This window comes from Anopheles coluzzii, chromosome X (genome assembly GCF_943734685.1).
Source record: "Anopheles coluzzii chromosome X, AcolN3, whole genome shotgun sequence".
In the NCBI taxonomy this organism is placed as follows: domain Eukaryota; kingdom Metazoa; phylum Arthropoda; class Insecta; order Diptera; family Culicidae; genus Anopheles; species Anopheles coluzzii.
The window spans coordinates 12,500,343-12,513,113 of record NC_064669.1 but is presented as its reverse complement, the minus strand read 5'-3'; positions in this window follow the sequence as shown (position 1 = coordinate 12,513,113).

Here is a 12,771-nt window from a genome sequence, read left to right as displayed (position 1 = left end):
GCCCGCTCTCTCGACAGGGAGGTGGGGAGGTTCGCGCCGTCGTGCTTCGAGTTTGCCGTATCGCCCCGGCCGGATGGTGGGGTCGCTTGCCGATGCTGCTGGTGTTTCCTCCCCTCCGGGCGCGCACCACGCAGCAGGCCAGTTCGGAGCGCTTCGTCAATCTTCGTGCGCACCCGGGAGGGTAGCGAGAGATAGAGAGAGAGATGGTAAGCGGGCAAGGGAGGCGGAAAATCGCAGTGGTGAAACGGTTTTCCACCACACGCAAAGGAGATCCGGTGGGGGCGCCGACGGATTTGGGCTCAAACGGATCAAATTCACCACCACCCCCAGCCACTCCACGTACCCTTGTCCCTCCTGAACCGTTTCCTCCACCTCCGATTGCATACTGCTCGCACCAATCCGGGCAATGATGGAAGATGAAAAAAAAAAAAATAAACCCCGTACAATGTCTCCGTGTGTTTGTGTTGAAGCTTTGCTTGAGTTTTCTATTATCACCCACACCCCGATCCTCTGCCTGGGGCTGCCGTCGTCTTCCTCTGCAAACCCACTGATCTACATGATTACGGCAGCAGGCCGTTCGGTTCCACCGGTGTGAATCTTTCCAAAATTACAAATTAAAAAGAAAGAAAAAAAAAACGAGACAACACAACAAAAAAAAGCCAACTCCAAATTAAACGCCCCCTTGTCGGGGGGGAAATCCCACTGCAGCCAATTCCGCGAGCGAAACCTGGTGAAAACATGCATGATTCGAAGAAAAAGTTAGCTTAACACATGCAGCACACACACACACACACATACATACACACCCTTACCGTCCTTGAGACGTCTTTGGACGCAGTTGGATAATAGCAACTTTTTCGTTAAACATCGAAAATTAAGAATCCATCACAGATGTAAAGCAATCAAGAGGATAGGGGTGGGGGGGGGGGGAGGAGTAGCTAGCGAATGTGAAATGGACCAACTGTGTTGTTTAATCAACCCCCTTCGCCCGTTGTGCTTGGCTTCGGGTTAATTGGGGCCATCTCTTGGCATCGCTTGATGATGAGTCAGGAAGAAATCACTCACAATTTAATAATAATCGCTTACAAGTACCGGTCTCAATAGGCAATTGATATTTTCGAACACGGATTATCGTGAATTCGAGCTGCTTCCCCAGAAACTGGTGCTGCACCAGTTTAAGGAAGTTGTAGAACAATCGTTTCTTCTGGTTATAATATATCCGGGAAATAACGTTTCTATCGTTATTTTTAAGCTATGTACCGTTATGTTTCCAATTAAGGACAGCCTCAAACTGTACTTTTATTTTTTTAAATGATTGCCATGATGTACTAGAAACAAACTAAATATGTGTTTGATCCCTAATACGCCCTGATGCCACAGTAAATACATATTTTCCGTCTGCTGGTTCACCACCGGAGGTATTCTTGGTAGTTTTCTCATTTCCTCTCAATTTGGTCCAGATGCATTAAAGTACATCGTTACCTGTTTTAGAAGTATTCATCAACGTGATAACAACAGTGTTTTAACATTTGTGCCCTGAATTTTATTAAAACACGTATTTAATACTGTCCGGATCTCGAAGCAAGATGTTATCTTGTGTTTCATTCTGGACAGCCGAAGTAAATTTTGATAAATTGCATAAAAATATGGTTTTAGGCAGTGCTAACTACAAGAATAAAGGTTTAGTTATGCTCTATTAAAACAATATTTTTCGAAGATAGATGTGATAAATGCCTTAATGATCCTACAGCGAATATAGTCGAATTTCGTAGCAGCACTTAATGCGGTTCAATGCATCTACGAGTACAAGAGAGAAAAAGTACCCAAACCCCGTTGACAATAAGACCGTCTTCTTGACGGTCCAGAAGGACACTGACCTTCAGAATTGGGTGTTTGGACAACATAAGAAGTGTACAATTTAAAATGTGTACTATTTACGTGAATGTTAAAAGGATAGACGACATTTTGAGGTTGTCCGGAATTTTCATCAAAACGCCCGTAACGTGAAATATGAAGTCGAACCTATCCGGAATATGAATCAAAATGTTTCGAGTGAAATTATTGAAAATCTTGTTTTTCTCAAATGAGGATTCTTAAAAGGTTACTGAGCTATACAGTGTTATGGTCGATTCAATTCAAATAAGTAAGAAAATATTCCATGCCTAAAATGGCTTAAGTGTTCGTATTTCGAACCATTAGGGTAGCAATTCTATACCAAAAAAGCCGAAATTTTACAAAATAACAAAGCACAAAATGTGCCTACGTTCTTCATCAGAAACTCAATTAAACGAATGTAAAATCAACTCAACGCCGCCGCCCATCGATAGAAGAAAGTCTAATTTTATGCATCCACAACATCTTGACCCTTTCAACACAGCTGATCACACACAAATAGACAAATTCGGGCATCATTATAGCAGATCACGGATTAGAAAAAATAGAGCAACGCAACGGCTACTACTAGAGCGTTACTAATGACCTTTTACTTGGGTACTATTTCTAGCACTCCCTTCATCGCGAGTGCGACTGCTCGTCGAGGGCGAACAATTTTACTTCGTACTTAGTACCTTCACCGATACAAACGCAAACAAAACATTGATTGAAGCTATTGATAATTTCCATTGAACTTGAGTTTAATAAGAAACAAAAAAAAACTCCATGTTGTGGTGCAAATTACCACCCTGATGCTTTGTGATAGGGGAGGGTGGGTGAAAAACATGAAAAGACGAGTCTGTTTGCAAACCAGACCATTAGGCAGAGCGTTTTGCACGTCAGAACTGCGTGTTTGTTGCAGAACGGCATTAAAACTGATAAATAATTAAAACAAAGTACGCTAAGCGGCGAACCTCGAATTGGGTATGTGCGTTCGGCGAAGGTTGTAAACGGGGCCGGGTTGAGATTAATTTGAAAAAAAAAACAAACCCTTGCATAGTATTGTTCCGTTTTGGCACGTTTCTTAGCCACACGCCAATGGAGGGGGAGGAATGAGAGGAAGAAGGTTATCACCTAGCCGGCAATGTACTAGCTACTGATTACAGCCATAATGATATTTCCGTGCACTTTTAGTGCTAACTAGATGCGGTGTTTTACGTTTGTTCGAGGCTTTGCGTTATTCATGATTAGCGGATTGAACTTGATGGGGGGATCGTGCAGAAAAGTAATGAAGTTAACAATAGCGACTAACCTCTAAACATGTTGTTCCAAAAACCCTTGTATCTGGAAAGGCCGTGCATTGAAGGGAGAGAGAGAGAGAAAACAAAACAAGATGCATCCGAAAACTAGATCAATCGACAAAAACGGAAGCGTACAAAATGTGATAATGATGTACAGTGTTCGTACTGCTGTCGTGGCACACAATTAGGAGCGAGGTTAGGCAACCATTTTTTTAAGGATCGAGCCGTTGTAAGGGTGAGGAAGTAATGAGGTTTTTTGTCTACTTAAATAAGTCACATCCAGTGTGTGAGCAATGTTCAAGGTGTCTTGGAGAAGATGTTTTTGTGTGGAAGGTACTACAAGTTGCTTCAAACGTTAACGACTTTGGAACAGTTTAAGCTGCCCGAATGGGCATTAAACATTTGCGCGTCAGGGTTAGCAGTCTTAGGAATTACAGACAAATTAGGCTTTTCCAAACCATTGCTCAGAGCATTCCTCAGATGCTAGCGTTGCTTTCCGATGCATTTACTTATTTATTTACTCCAATAATTGCATCTGGCTTCCGTAGCCTGCATAGAATACTTAAACCTAGACCTACATCTATACTTGTGCAGAGCACCAAAACTCACGCAGAACTTTCAAACATCTAGGAAGACTAAAGAACAGATCGACAACACTAAAGCTATCATTGGCCACTTTTCTTCGATTCTCCAAAGCATCAAGCTCTAACAATAAGCAGCGCAACGTGAACCATCGAATCTCAAATCGATTTCTTAATGGCAGCCTAGTTATTCCAGTGACATTTCTTGGGCAAAAATTTCAATGACATTTGTTTTATTTTTTTATATCCTATCGATTTAAGTAATCTATGTAATCATTGATCGGACGAACAAAACAACAATAGTTGCACTCGGAGTAACAACAGTAGTTGATTGGACCTCGGATCGGACCTAAGTATGAAGCCTAAAGTTCGATTTCCTTTGGTAATAATAGCATCAAAATGTTGATCTAAGATTAGAGTCCAATAGAATACCTAAATCTAATACTAAATCAGAACGAGGAAGTGTGTCGTTCATAAGTGTATCATTGTGTTTTACAGGGCTCTTGCCGCGAAAAAAAAGTCATTTACTGACGTTGATAGATAACATATTCACAAAATACCAACATTGGAACAGGGAGACAGAGTACAGCAGTTTTAAAAAGTCACTACTATTTCTAGTTGCAGAGCACATTTGTAAACCGTCAGCATATAATAATATTAAACATTTCGGTACCGCCAATACTACGTCATTGATAAAGATATTAAACAATAACGGACCAAGAATGCTTTTTTGAGGAACATCTGCGACATTGGAGTAATCTTGCAGGATGCTTTCTCCTATCTTGACGACCAAGGTACGATGGTATAGGTAAGAGACAATCGATTTGACTAAGTCACATCGGAGGTTAAGTCTGAAAAGCTTCTGTCTCAACGCAAAATGATCAACGCGATCAAGGGCCGCATTGAGATCGGTATAAATAGCATCAACCTGAGTGCCTTTATCAATGTGCGAGTAGCTGTACTGCTGTAATCTCACGACATTAGTAGCTGTAGATCGGCCAGGGTAGAAGCCATGTTGAAGTGGAGTGCGCTCAGATGTATGCACTCAGGCAAATAATTTAGTAGTGCTAGGACCAATTGTTCGAATACCACCTTCAATTTTCAAACATTCCTATCGTAGAATCTAACACACTAAGAAGGGACAGGGCCGGGGGGGGGGGGGGGGGTGGTAGTTTGTTTTTTATGAGGTCCCAATCAGGCATTGCGGAGCATTCTAAATGGTTGAATGCCGAAACCGACGCCGAATGCCGTTCGAGCAGGGCAGCGTTACGTGTGTGGAATAATTGCCGATCCAAGCACTGGACCGCCGCCGTTCTGATAGCTGACCGGAAAGCTTCATTATGCCGCTCAACGCTTTAACGCTTCCCACCCCCCCCCAGACTCAAGGATAACGAGCGATACTGCTAGCTTGGGTCATTCGCGAGGGGGCGGCGTGGCGTGTCTGCCCACTGTGACGGAGCTTGGCGAGGCGGCACAGGCAGCGCCTTGCAGCGTTATATCGAGCGTCAATAGCTTCTTTGTTTCGCTCCCGGGCAAGGGTGAGCACATTAAAGCTAGCCACCGACCAACCTCCCCCTCCCGTTATGGGGTACCATAAACGTACGTGAAGCGGGAAGTCGAAGTGTTCGAATCGTGGCGGCATAATGCAAATATCGATGCGTATCGCTATTCCATTTTGGTTCTCTTTGGTCCACCACCTCCCCCATCGCTCGTAGCCGATTGAGGCTGTTTGGGGTGGTTAGGGACAGGCTCGCGGTGGTGGGCGTGCGGGAGATTGGGAGAGGTTGGCCGTTCGGTGGCTTATCAACAGCTTATGCAAGGTTGTTTGCAATATCGTGCGTATTGTGCGTTAGATTGTAGACGGGTTCGCAAAAAAAGCGTTCGCACAAACGGAGCTAATGAGCCGATAGCGTAAGTTGGTTCGGCTTTGGGTGAGTAGGGGAGGGAAGGGAGCTATGAGGCGTCGGAGATGGGGCGGGCGATGGATTATGAACCTTTCAGCTCGATAACGATCACTCTACAAAACGATTGGGACTAGATCAACACTACCACTGCACAAGATCTTTCCAGAATTTTAATGTCATAACGTTTGCAATAAAAAAAATGGATTTATTTTCGACTGGCTGTAGAAAAACAAACTATACGAGATAATGTTTTTACATCATTTGAAAGGTATATATTTAAGCTTACTATCAAACATAAATCTACGACCTTGTGAGCTGCTAGTCGTCAGTTATCCGGAATTTTCGCCATGGCGGACGAAGACATGCGTGCAGGTATGTTTTTAAGATCTACTTTCGATTTTTATCAATTTCTCCTCAGTTTTTGCAACAAAATTGTTGGAGTAGCGCTTTTGCATCATGTTGGTCATAAAATTCTTGATGGGACGCTGGATGGGAGTTGTTGGATTGGTTTGCTCAATAGGGTGTCATATCGAAATTCAGCCGAAATTCGTTTGAAATGATCGAATTGAGTTTTGGCGTCATTGCTTGCCACTGCGAAGCCTGTTGACGCGATTCTGCTTCCTGATATGTTTTTTATGTTTCCGAGGTACTACTTCACTGTTTGGCCGGTTGCATCGACCTCCCGGCTAAGCGAACGCAGTGTTGAAACGATTTTTGCTTCTGTCTTCATTTTCAGTAGCATTTGGAGCTTGTTGTCACTCAGGGTCGTCGGGAATTCGGATGTGGGATTTCTTTCGATGCTTTGATTGTTATCTAATAGTGACAAGATGTTGTAGATATTGAAATGGGTTTATACGACGTGCACAAATTTTCACACGGAGTCAATTTAGACGCTACGGGGTGTCGTTCTTTGATCACGCACGGTTCTAAACAAAGTGGCTTCACTTTTTTGGCCATCACGATTAGAGTTCGACTCACATAGGTGTCAAATTATGTTTGCTGACTCCTGGTATACCATTATTGGAAGTGCAATCAAAGTTTCCTTAGTGCGGGTGTAGATAAACCCATGAAAAATGACAATTTTGTCCATTTTTTTTAAAAGTAAAACTTATTGCCAACTACAATGAAACTTTTTCGATTTTTTGTGATACGAAGGATACGAATATGGCAACGCACGAACAAGCGAAAAGCATTTGCATTAATGTAGGACTCTTGGTTCTGTAAAGGTCTCACTATTCAAGCCACTATATAACAATGCAGTTACTCTTATCGTATCGTACTCTCCGTAGACTTACATCACTTGGTGCCTTTTTCTTTCCTTCTTTCTTCCTACTGTCTAACCCATTACCCTAATGCATGCGAGACAAGCATTACCTTAATTCGATTTTTACTTTAATTACTCTCTTTTTCATTTTATTCAACCCTAGTCTACTACATAATGTACAGAGCGCTGCGCACTGGACCAACCGGTGGGAAAGGAGTTATGTTCCCGAAAAAAAAAACAATAAAAAGCAACATTCCGGGAAACGCATTCAAACACTTTTACAACAAGCGTTTTGCGTGCACATTACGCCAGGTGACGATAGTACACGAAATGGCCAGTTACGACATGATCGTAATCGAGGCAAATTTCGGCCCCCATGATGTCATTCACTTATGCACACGAGGCTGTGTACGGTTCGTCGCTACCGCGTCGTGTCGCCCGTGAAGTTTCCGATGCGCGGCGTCTCGTAGCAACAGCAAGCGGCGGCACTGACAGATGTTTCTGAGTGTGTGAGTTTATCGCTACCCTATTTGCCGTTGTCCCAGCAGTTGAGAGATTCGCCAGTACGCACGGCTAGTGGTTGCACGGATGAAATTTTGAATGGCGTGGAACAAACAACAAAAACAAAATGGTGTACCACCAATTAGAACGAGCGGTACGCGCGCGAATGGTACCTGCGAAACGATCCGTCGGGTTCCATTAGTGGAGTTTTTGTTGCTGTTGATAAGCTGAGCGGATTTTTTTGTTGTTGTGTCCGGTCGCTTTGTGCCCGGCAAGGAGCAGACATGTTCGAGTGGGACTACTTCACGCTGAAGTGTTTGATTGCGGGCTGAAGGATTGCGATGGAATTAGGAACGACTTGTGGAGGTTTACAAGAGGTTGACGCTAAATTTTAGCTGTAAGGCATACATTTTTGCCTCCAACGCTCCTGTTTTTGATTGAAAGTCATCAATTCTCGTCTCTAGTGGGAATAGCGACAAAATTAATGCCTTAAAGACAAACATTCATGACGATGAAGGCAAAAAATGGAGCTTTAGAGTCCAACATTGAGACAATCTGTCAAAAAATGATACCTTGAAGAAAGACATTGGTGACTAACAGGCAATAATTAGTCACGGCGATTGATTTTTACTGATAGACACTAGAAGCATTAAAATGGCACAATAAATATGCGTATTAATAAGCGATTACAAGACATAATCGAACAAATGCCAGGTTTTTTGGATTTCATAGTAATTATTTTGGGTTTTGGAGATTTTGTTAGTGAGTGACATAAATAAAAGTAAATTATTTTCATGAAAACATTACTTAAAATGGGTACTGTTTTTGTTTTCGTTCACCTGTTGCAATCACCAAACCAGCACCATTGCTCCGTCTGCCAACAAAACCAACAGCTTAATTATCTTTACATTTTTAATCACAAGCTCGCAATCTCGTAACCATGTGCTCTGCGTAACAGGAAAAATAAAATTCAGTGAAAAAGGGAAGAGCCTTAAATGAGACCAACGGAGCAATTCGTTCCACCAGCGAAAAAATGCGTCACCAGCAGCAGCACTGGTGCAACTGTCCGTGTTACCCAGGGCTGCGTAAGTACGCCGAATTAATTTGTGACACTCTATTACAGCCTACGGCGGCTAGCGGGGGATAGAGACGGTGTGACGAAAGGCAAATCTTAAATCCCGAATCGAAAACAGCAACAGGGAATGGCAGGGAACCAAACGACGGCCAAAACAAGAGGGTTTTATTTCGGGTCTCAAACTCTCTTTCACTATGTTGATGATCTAGCTTGGTTGTGCGGTAGTGGTTGCAGGGGTAGGAGGAGGAGGAGGAAAAAGGAGGAAAGTGAGATAGTTTCCATACATCTCCGTTTCAGCGGGAATCTGACGAAACTCACCGCAACACCAGAAATGTGATCGCGTAAGACGCGTGTGTTTTGTGCAGTTTTTCCTCAATTTGTAGCTGTAGGTTGCCCTGTTGTGTGTGATTCGGTTTCGCTATTAAAGGGTTTGGTATACATTCATGCCTTGTTTTTGGTGAAGCGTTGTAGTAGCATACATTTGCCCCTCATCGGCGATCGCGTCACGCTAATGATGAAAGAGTGTGTGTTTTTTTGCTGTTGCTGTTCGCTTTACTAGTTTGTCGCAACTGGCACGAGACGCACAGAAGCTCATCAGCGCGAAGTCGGAACGAATCCGTGCCGTGCCAGACAGGCGCACCGTTGCGTTGCGATCTTTTACTCCTAATTTGTTCGATTTGCAAGAGAAAGATTGCCACTGCCGCCGCCGCCGGAGGGATGCTGATTGAATTAGGCACTGGCAAGCAAACGCGCTGGGCAGGGAAGCGCCGTCGCCTTTGTCCATTGCCTAATGCCGTTGCGGTTGCGAAATGTATATGTAGGCTAGAGATCGCCCCTGGAGTTGATTGATTTTTAAAATCAGTGAGAGTGCTTGTGCCAGCGTCTTTACTTTCGCCCGTGGTCAAAGATCCGCTCGGTTCGATGCACTCGCCTGTTCCGCTCAGGGACATTCTGCACTCATCGCAAGCGAATTGAGCGAAGAAGAGTAGCAGCAGCAAAGGAGAAAAAAAGGCACGTAATTATGTCAGATCACATACGTGCGCACGTGGCCAATTCTTCCAAATGATGCAGCAGACGGAGGGGACCTCTGATCTGCTCCGATCAGCTTGGATTCAAAATTAACTTTGAGCAACCAATAATGAACTGCAACCGAATCGAGGTGTGAATGATTTATGGACTTTTGTTGAACGACATGGCAAAAAACGGTAGCACACAGCAGCAGCAGCATTAGTAGAAGCTTTTCAACAAACCGTTCGGTAATTTAAGGTACAAACGAGTTGCGCCACACAGCACAGCCATTATAATTCACGCCCGTTAAGCAGTGGAGGACTTAAACGGATCAAACACGACACTACGGATACCTCATCAGATTTTTCCGTGGCTGTATGTTAATTTGGCAAACACAGGTTGCATTCGATGCAGAGGTAGAGGTATGGCGTGACGATTTGATGTTGGTGTAAATATCGATTGCTTAAGAAAAGGGTGGGGGGCACCGAAAGGGGAAATATATTAAGCTATTTGTCTAATTATGTAATGCTTCGATTTGGAGAATGATTTCATAAAGAAATATCACTTATTTAAGTATCACAGGACTATACATAAATGCGTACGCTTTTAGGAAAGGTGTCAATAACTTATTTTTCTGTGGTGGAATGAAAAAAAAACGCAGTCATTTAGAAACATCATCTTAGGCTTTCCACTACTAGTAATTTTACCATGCAACAGATCTTAGAGAAGATGGCTTTATACAGACACGATACATAGCATCTCTTCATGGACTGGAAAACCGCATACGATAGCATAGCCAGGGTAAAACTGTACGATGCTATGAGCTCTTTTGGAATCCCAGCCAAACTGATAAGGTTAGCAAGAATGACTATGACTAACATCACTTGTCAGGTGAAGGTGGATGGAAAACTCTCAGGACTTTTTGCTACCACCAAAGGTCTGTCCCAGCGGACAGACCTATTCTGTCTCCTATTCAACTTGGAGCTAGAGAGGGTCATCCGGAACTGGAGAGTGGAGACTTCAAGAATCATCTTCTATAAGTCAACCCAGATCTTGGCATACGCTAATGATATATCCATCATTGGTCTGCGGTTCTCCAAGGGATCGAGCAGGCGGCAGAGAACCTCGGATTGCAGATAAACGAGGCAAAGACCAAACTGATGGTGGCAACATCAGCGGGCCTACCAATAACAAATCCAAACTGACGTAGGGGTGACGTACACATAGATGAATGCACTTTTGAAGACGTCCCAAAATTCACCTATCTCGGGTCAAAGGTCAGCAACGACAACAGGCTGGCTGTCAACCGTAAGCCTGAAAAATCAGTTCACCTCAAAGAACCTGTTGCGACGGACGAAGCTGGTACTATATAGTACCTATATAGTACCGGTACTCACATACACCTCTGAGACATGGACACTGTCCAAATCTGACGAAACCCTCTTAGCCGCGTTCGAGAGGAAGATGCGCAGAAGGATACTTGGCCTCGTATGTGTGGAAGGACAATGGAGGAGCCACTATAATGACGAGCTATACGAGATGTACGGCCTCACTGTCGTGCAGCGTATCAAGCTCGCCAGGCTCCGATGGACTGGCCATGTTGTACGCATCGAAACGGACGACCCAGCCCGTAAAGTCTTTTTAGGCCGTCCACAAGGACAGAGGAGGCGTGGTAGGCCCAGGCTAAGGTGGCAAGATGGCGTGGAGGCGTCCGCCATTAAGGCCGGGATAACGGACTGGCAGACGAAGGCGTGAGACCGTGAGAGGTTTCGGACACTCCTGAGGCAGGCCAACACCACAAAGCGGTTGTAGCGCCGGATAAGTAGGTAAGTAAGTTTTTTCACTACGGTGGATGTAACATTGTAATTGTAACAGCTCCAAACATGGTATCCTTGAAGCATAAAGTGTTTGTTTTTGTGGGGAGCTTTGTTTCATTATTTAAAATATGGAGAAAATCCCGAAGGGGCCTATTTGACACACTTCAGGTTCTTCTTCTTCTTCTATTTGGCGTAATGTCCTATGCGGACATATAACCATACATAGGCTTTTCAGCTTGATTTTTTCAGCACCACGCAGCCCAATAGTCAGTTCTTGCTAAGTGGGTCGGAGACTTGTACGAATTGACGATTGTTCCATGGGACACTTCAAGTATATAAGCAAGTAATTTCCCATCGCTTAAGCAAGCATAGCTATCGGAAAGATGGAGGACTGGGTCTCATATGGGAACAGGCCAGCAAGCGACGAACCCCGCTTTTTCACTTTTGAGGAACTGCTCCGATGGTATTCTTGAAAAAAAGTACTAAGAAACACTGAAAATGGAATATTTATCCCCACCGCTGTGTAGCCTGGATATGGAACTTTTAGATTATTGTCTGTTCTAGTCGTTGGAACATGATCTGGCTGACCAGCACGTATCCAATTATAATAAGGTAAAATCGAACTTCTTTATGGTCCAAGTGTAAAGAATCCCGTGGTACAGTCGTCAACTCGAACGACACAATAGCATGCCCGTCATGGGTTCAAGTCTAGAAAGTTCGTCCCCCCGTATCAAGGATTGACTATCCGGCTGCGTGGTAATGAATTAAGTCTCGAAAGCCTTATAGGCCGGCATGTCCGGATAGGACGTTACGTCAAATAGAAGAAGTGTAAAGAATAAAAAAGTATCAAAGAAATTAAATGAAAAAAAAAACACTTCTACATTAAATAAGATCTAATTTTGTACGAAAAAATAGCGAGGTGCTTGATTTTCTGCAATAAACTTTCATTCAAACTTTTAATTCAACAGTTTTAATTTAAATCGAATGACTCTGAACCGAAACATTTTCATATAATGATGCAACAGAATAACATATGAAGTAGAGCATTTTAGTTGTTCGTTGAACTGTAACAGATAATTGATCAGTATGTCGACTAATTTCACCTTAAATTAACAAAAAAATAGTTAATTGCCTTAGTTGCGTCATACTGCATCGCACTTTTACCCTACTGCTATGCATCTTTTCATTCTTACTGCCGCATAGAACATGACTCTATTATCATTGAGATTGATCGGAAAGATTCAGATCTGTTTTGCTATTTTTTGTTAGTTTTGTTAGCAAACAATCTTGTCGTGGAAATGGAATAATGTTCTATTTAGCAGAAAGAATAGAAGAAAAAACATCATTAACGCATTTTTTTACTGACGTCATCAAACACTGCACAGCACGTGGCGAGCGCAAATGATCTCTTTTGGACAGCTAGACACCGAGATCGCTGCCACTGCAGC